The sequence below is a fragment of the Nicotiana tomentosiformis genome, chromosome 1, assembly GCF_000390325.3.
Source record: "Nicotiana tomentosiformis chromosome 1, ASM39032v3, whole genome shotgun sequence".
Taxonomy (NCBI): Eukaryota; Viridiplantae; Streptophyta; class Magnoliopsida; order Solanales; family Solanaceae; genus Nicotiana; species Nicotiana tomentosiformis.
Window position 1 is genome coordinate 123,655,204 of NC_090812.1, and position 6,000 is coordinate 123,661,203.

The 6,000-nt window shown below is 37.3% G+C and overlaps 1 long non-coding RNA gene across 1 annotated transcript; it reads left to right on the plus strand.

The window, feature by feature from the left end:
* The first annotated feature begins 872 nt into the window (after nt 1-872).
* LOC138903028 (uncharacterized) lies at nt 873-2,248 on the plus strand. The gene is made up of 2 exons (XR_011412518.1): nt 873-1,257; nt 1,935-2,248. It is a non-coding gene; the product is annotated as an uncharacterized lncRNA (long non-coding RNA).
* Nucleotides 2,249-6,000: the final 3,752 nt, after the last annotated feature.

Sequence of the window (6,000 nt, forward strand, 5' to 3'; positions counted from 1 at the left end):
TATATATATATATATATATATATATATATATATATATATATATATTACGCTCCGCAGTAATTTATTACGACGATGTTACACCCTATAGCATTATACATTGAATTTGCCGTAAGATAATCGACGTAAGTTCGGGAATGAGATTATTTTAAGATTATAAGCATTATACTATTTGAAACAAGTAATGAGTAAATTCGTGAAAGTGAGAGGGTAAGCAAATCGAAGAAAATGAATTTCGTCGAAGTTTGACATTTTGGAATTGACTTACTTTTCATTGAATATATATATATGTTATGCTCCGCAGTAATTTATTACGACGATGTTACACCCTGTAGTATTGTACATTGAATTTGTCATAAGATAATCAACGTAAGTTCGGGAATAAGATTATTTTAAGATTATAAGCATTATGCTATTTGAAACAAGTAATGAGTAAATTCGTGAAGGTGAGAGGGTAAGCAAATCGAAGAAAATGATTTTCGTTGAAGTTTGATATTTTGGAATAAAATACGGTCCGAGCTAAAATACTCGGTATTTATGGACTAATACCATACAAGGTACCACATGACCATAATAGTAAGGTGTACAAAGTATGTTAAAAGTAAGTAGTATTTTAAGTAATTAGAGATAATCCTTAATTATGTAAATTATTGGATAATGGGATAGAAATATATCGAGACTCTTGAATGGCTAAGAAAATATATCAAGACTCTTGAATGGCAAAACTTTGGATAAAGACTAAGGCAACGTGGCAGCCACATGGAAATATATCAAGTGACTATTGAATCACTTTGGTAAGGTGGCATTTTTAGATTAAAAGCATTAAGTCATTAGTCATTTGTATTCAAAAAAACTTTTCCAGGTAGTTCCTTAAATTACATACGTATCTTCCAAATAAGGCTATGCAAGTAACAATATTGCACCACCTAGTCGCATGATTTTGGGTGGCTAAAGTCTAACGTTCTTCAAAATATTATAGTTGCTTAAGCTTACGGAGGAAGCTCTCAATTCCAACAATCTCTTTACATCACTATCCAATATGCTTTGCTTTCTGTAGATGATGTATGTTAAGAGCTTAGGTGGGAATTCCTTCGTAGCTTTTTACTTTCTTTTGGGTAATAGTTTTTAAAAAAATGTTGTGCTGGAGTTATTTTTCTGGTGGAGATTGCTTCAGTGACGATCTATATGGGTTTCTGGTGGAAAGTTTTAGCTGGTTGCAAAACATTGATTTCAGGATATATTTTGTGCTTGCTTTTACATGTATGTTAAGGCTATCCCTTCTTTCTTTTGGCATTATCTATACGACACGAACGAAACGAGCAAATGCACAATTTCTATAAATGACTCTATTTATAGAAATATTAAGGGTGTCTATATTCTTGATTCTCCATGTGAATTATTATTATATCTTCTGTTCATGGGTTTCAGAAAAATACGTATTTGATAAAATTTATCCGACAGGCATATTATTTTTATGATATTCCGAGAAAATATTATTAACGTATTTCTTATGCATTTCATGCATTTATACATATACATTTACCCATGACCAGATGGTGTTATATACGCGTATATAGGTATATTATATGTATATGGGATATGAAAAAAGATTATGGCATTATATACGCACCACCACCTGATCAGCTAGTATACGTTGATGATTTGCCCACAGTGGCCGAAATGATATGATGGGATGCCCTCAGTGGCTTGATGATATTATGAACACATATACCTATGCATGGTATGACATTTAAACGCATATGCATGACATTATAAAAATAAAATGATTCACAGAGCTATGCAGACGTACATGTCGAGTCTTTTACTCCATGTTTCTCGCATGTCTATTATTTACTGATTTTCGTTCCTTACGTACTCGGTACAATATTTGTACTGACGTCCTTTTTGCCTGGGGACGCTGCGTTTCATGCCCGCAGGTCGAGAGTCCTCCAAGTAGGCGATCATCTCAGCAGAATATATTGGTGCACTCCATTTGCTCCGGAGTTGCTTGTTTGGTCAGTATGATTTAGATGTGTATGGTTTGGTATGGCGGGGCTCTGTCCCGACCTTTATGACAATTATGTACTCCAAGAGGCTTGTAGACATATATCGTGTACGTGAAAGATTGTACGACCTTGTCGGCCTATGTTTTGAGTTTATAAATGATTATGTTGGCCTATTAGGCCCGTATGTCACGTGTATATGATGATGTAATAAGAAAGATACGTTACGTAGGTACTCGGTTGAGTAAGGTACTGGGTGCCCATCGCGGCTCATTGATTTGGGTCGTGATAAAAGTAGTATCAGAGAAGTTCTGTCCTAGGGAGTCTACAAGCCGTGTCTAGTAGAGTCTTATTTTTGGGTGTGTTGTGCACCGCACTTATAAGCACGAGGCTACAAGGCATTTAGGATTTTCACTCTTACTTCTTACTCTAGATCGTGTGGTAGATCTCAGTTGTAAGAACTCAATTTCCTAAACTCTATCTTATTCATAATACGGCAATGCCTACTTACTTACGGAAAGACGGTTGGTAAGAGATATAGCTGTGGAAGAGTTGAGTCAGAGGAACTCGATTTTTCATGATGCTTATGATGAGTAAATGTGAAGTTTTCAGAAAAACATGTGTGTAAGCTTATTGATAAGGAGCCTTAAGGTAAGAATATCTACCCACATAGTGAAAAGGAATAAGAGAATCGGAAGGTAGATACAAGTTTCAGCAAGTAAAAGAAGCAAGATGAAAAAGGGTACGAGCTACCCAGCTAATGAAGATTATCGCAGAGGAATATAAGCCTTTTGAGTAGTATAAGAGAAGGCAGGATATCAGGATCTAGCTGGGGTTAGGGTAACCCAAATGGTGGATGTATTATTAGCGTTAGCTGACATTTCCAAAAGATATTGCAAATGTGCTAATAGATCTCCTTGTGAGACGCCCAGATGTTGCACTCTAAAATAGTACAACTAGATATGAGTACTACAAAGATAGGCACTGGAAGCCTGGAAGGGATAAATATTATCTTAGTGTGACTCCCGTCCCTAGTAGAGCGAAAACGTTAAACAACCCGAAGAGCCACTGGATGGAGTAAAGGGGAGCTAAAAGCAAAAGAATGTCTTGTTCGAGTTTTCAGAATAAAGTGATAGACATAAATGTTAGCGGAAATAAGAAGAGAGTTAATGAAGCATTATGAGTAAGATCTTATACAAGGATGACAACGGTAGATCAAAAAGATGACAATATTACAGGGTCTATAGTCAAGTGAAGGAAAGGACGGCAGGTGACAGGCCTCGAGAAAACAAAAGAGTATAGGCCATAAAGTCATATCCTCATTTTGAGAAATAAGTTCGTGACTCCAACGTGATTACCAAAAGGAAAAATTAGACCCCAGAGTAATAAAAAATCAGCATGGACTGATGAACAATATAAACTAAACATGAACTAGGGACTGAGTAATAGTCGGCATCATAAGAATTTCACAGATTGCGTCCCGGAGATTATAGAATGGACGACAGAAGAATACCCTTTAAAGGTCATTCAGGAAGACGCTTCCCTAAAGCAAGCAAGGTGAGTAAAGTTAAGCTTCAGGGACTGTATGTGCCGGTTACACTAAGTGTCACCCTCGCGAGTGAGGAATTTTGTTATCCTTGGTACAGAAGGATTACTGTGAGGCGAGTAATGATCTTCGATGATGTGAAAAGATGCCAAAGATGAAAAGGTAAAACATCTATACGTAGATCATCGTAGCACTAAATCTTAGTGCTCCCCTAAAGGGGGGAATATGGTATGATGTGGCATTAAGTCAGAATTAAGTGGTCCTAGTAACTATGGAATGGTAAAGAAAGAATGCGATAAAAATGAGAAGGGGATGAGATTGCACTCATTCAAATCCTACAAATATACTATGATTCCTGAACATTATGCTAACACGACATCAAGGAGAGGAGGTAAGGGTTCCTGCCTGAGATGTTATTGATATATAAGGAGCCAGTGCGGGACGTAAGTTAAGATAAAGGAAGTGACCCACGAAAGATTACGCAAAATATTGATATGAGAATGAGCCATTGAGTAGTTAGTAGTTGATTCAGGAAGAGCCTAGTTATTGCTAGACAAGAGGATGCAGACAAATCAACAGATCGTGCAAGATAAACATAGTGAACCCCAACATGGGGAATTCAGTCTCGCAGATATGACATTGTAATACTTGAGAAATATTCAAATAGGAGTCGGGGTAGTTAAAGGTACCGTATGAATGTTATGGAAATAAAAGATAGTCTTACTGGGAAGACAGACAAAACTTCAGTTCAGAAGCAGCCATACAAGCATAAGGGCGTGGAGGTAAATAACTACGGATAATTATAGGCAAGGAAGGAAATCAAAAGGTCCGTCGAGTATACGATGTAATAAGCTCGTAGCTTTACAAGAGTCAGAGAGTCCTCCCTAAGTACTTCAATGAAAGACTAGCTGAGTAAATAAGAAAGAAGGCTTCAACCTAAGCACAGTGACCTAAAGAGGAAATGGCCGTGTAACAACAGTCTCACTACAACATTGTATGCACTCCATAAGAAAGTGGCACCTACTTTGGTTAATGAATGGGAAGTAAAAATCAGAAGTGATATTCAGGATCACATGAGTTGTATGGAATTCAATATGTGTTGGCACTAAGGTAAGCTAAGTATGCACGCAGCAAGGGGGCAGGAAGACCAGGAAAAGTAATTGCTTACATTTAAAGAAAGCCGAGAAGGAACGGAGAGAATCATTCGATTGATAATCCAGAGTTAGTTACGTTATGAACGCACTTAAGAGTTCAGAGTTTTTATACATGCAGCATGTATGTTGACAATCATACAGCCGTTGAAGACTCCGGTATAAGTTAAAAGAAAGAATTGAGCCTAGAGCATAGATAAAGGATTGAGTTATCACAAGATTGAATCAAGGATATTCCATAGCACCCATGAAAGGCTAAAGTAATAACTAATTTCATGAGCCGTAGATCAAGAGATAGCTTAAGCCTACATAAAGGTTGATCAGAAGGAGAAGAAAACTAAAGAGTTACATCAACGAAGTAAATCAGGAATCTGATTATTGGACCCAGAAAATCATATACCTTGTGATTGAGAACATTGCAGGATTACTCTTAGATATTAGAGGTATAAGAGAGATAGTACAGTAGCCATATTCTATAATGGTTGTACGATAAAGCTAGTTAGAAGAAGTACCAGCCTCATAAGAAGTATGAAGCTCCCACTGGATTGTGTATGCACCAGAGGTGCAAGTATTATAATAAAGTTTCAAGCTGCGGACGTGAATTATACCTATGTAGAAGGGAGGTCATGAAAGAGATAGAAAATGTGATGCGAGATTTTAAGGTAAGTAAGGTAAAGGTAAACAACGTACGATATACTCAAATGCAGAAGGTTGTGGATAGTCCATACTTCGGATAGAAGGCTAAAAGCGCTGGGATTCAGTATCCAGGAATGATAGCGGCATCGCCAACGGCATGTCTTCCAACCTATGGTTTCTAGGTACCGAGAGATCTAGTTAAGAGAATAAATAAGAGTTAAAGACGATGTGATGTATCGCTTGATGTTCTAAAATAACACAAGGAAATCTGTGGTACAAGCAAGTTGAAGGAAGGTTGCGAGTAGTATAAATAGATACGTATAGGTCGCAAGCTAAAGTATAGTAAAGCGACAAAGTTTTATGACAGGAGCAAGGATGAGAAAGGGCAAGTGAGAAGGTGATGAGAATGGATAAGTCCTCGGGATTAAGCCCACAAGAGAGCTAATGGTTTCTCTAAGTTATAAAGAATTCAGTATAGCCTGAATGAACTCAAGGGGATCTAAGAGGAATGCTGCCCCGGTAGTGGAATGAGGATGTGATTGTGATAGATAAAGAATGACGTTTGGTCCTTCGATTGAGTATGACTTGAAGAGGATTTCATGAATTGTACGGGATTAAAATACCCATGTAAGGTGAGTCATACTGGGATTCTACAAAATACAGTTAT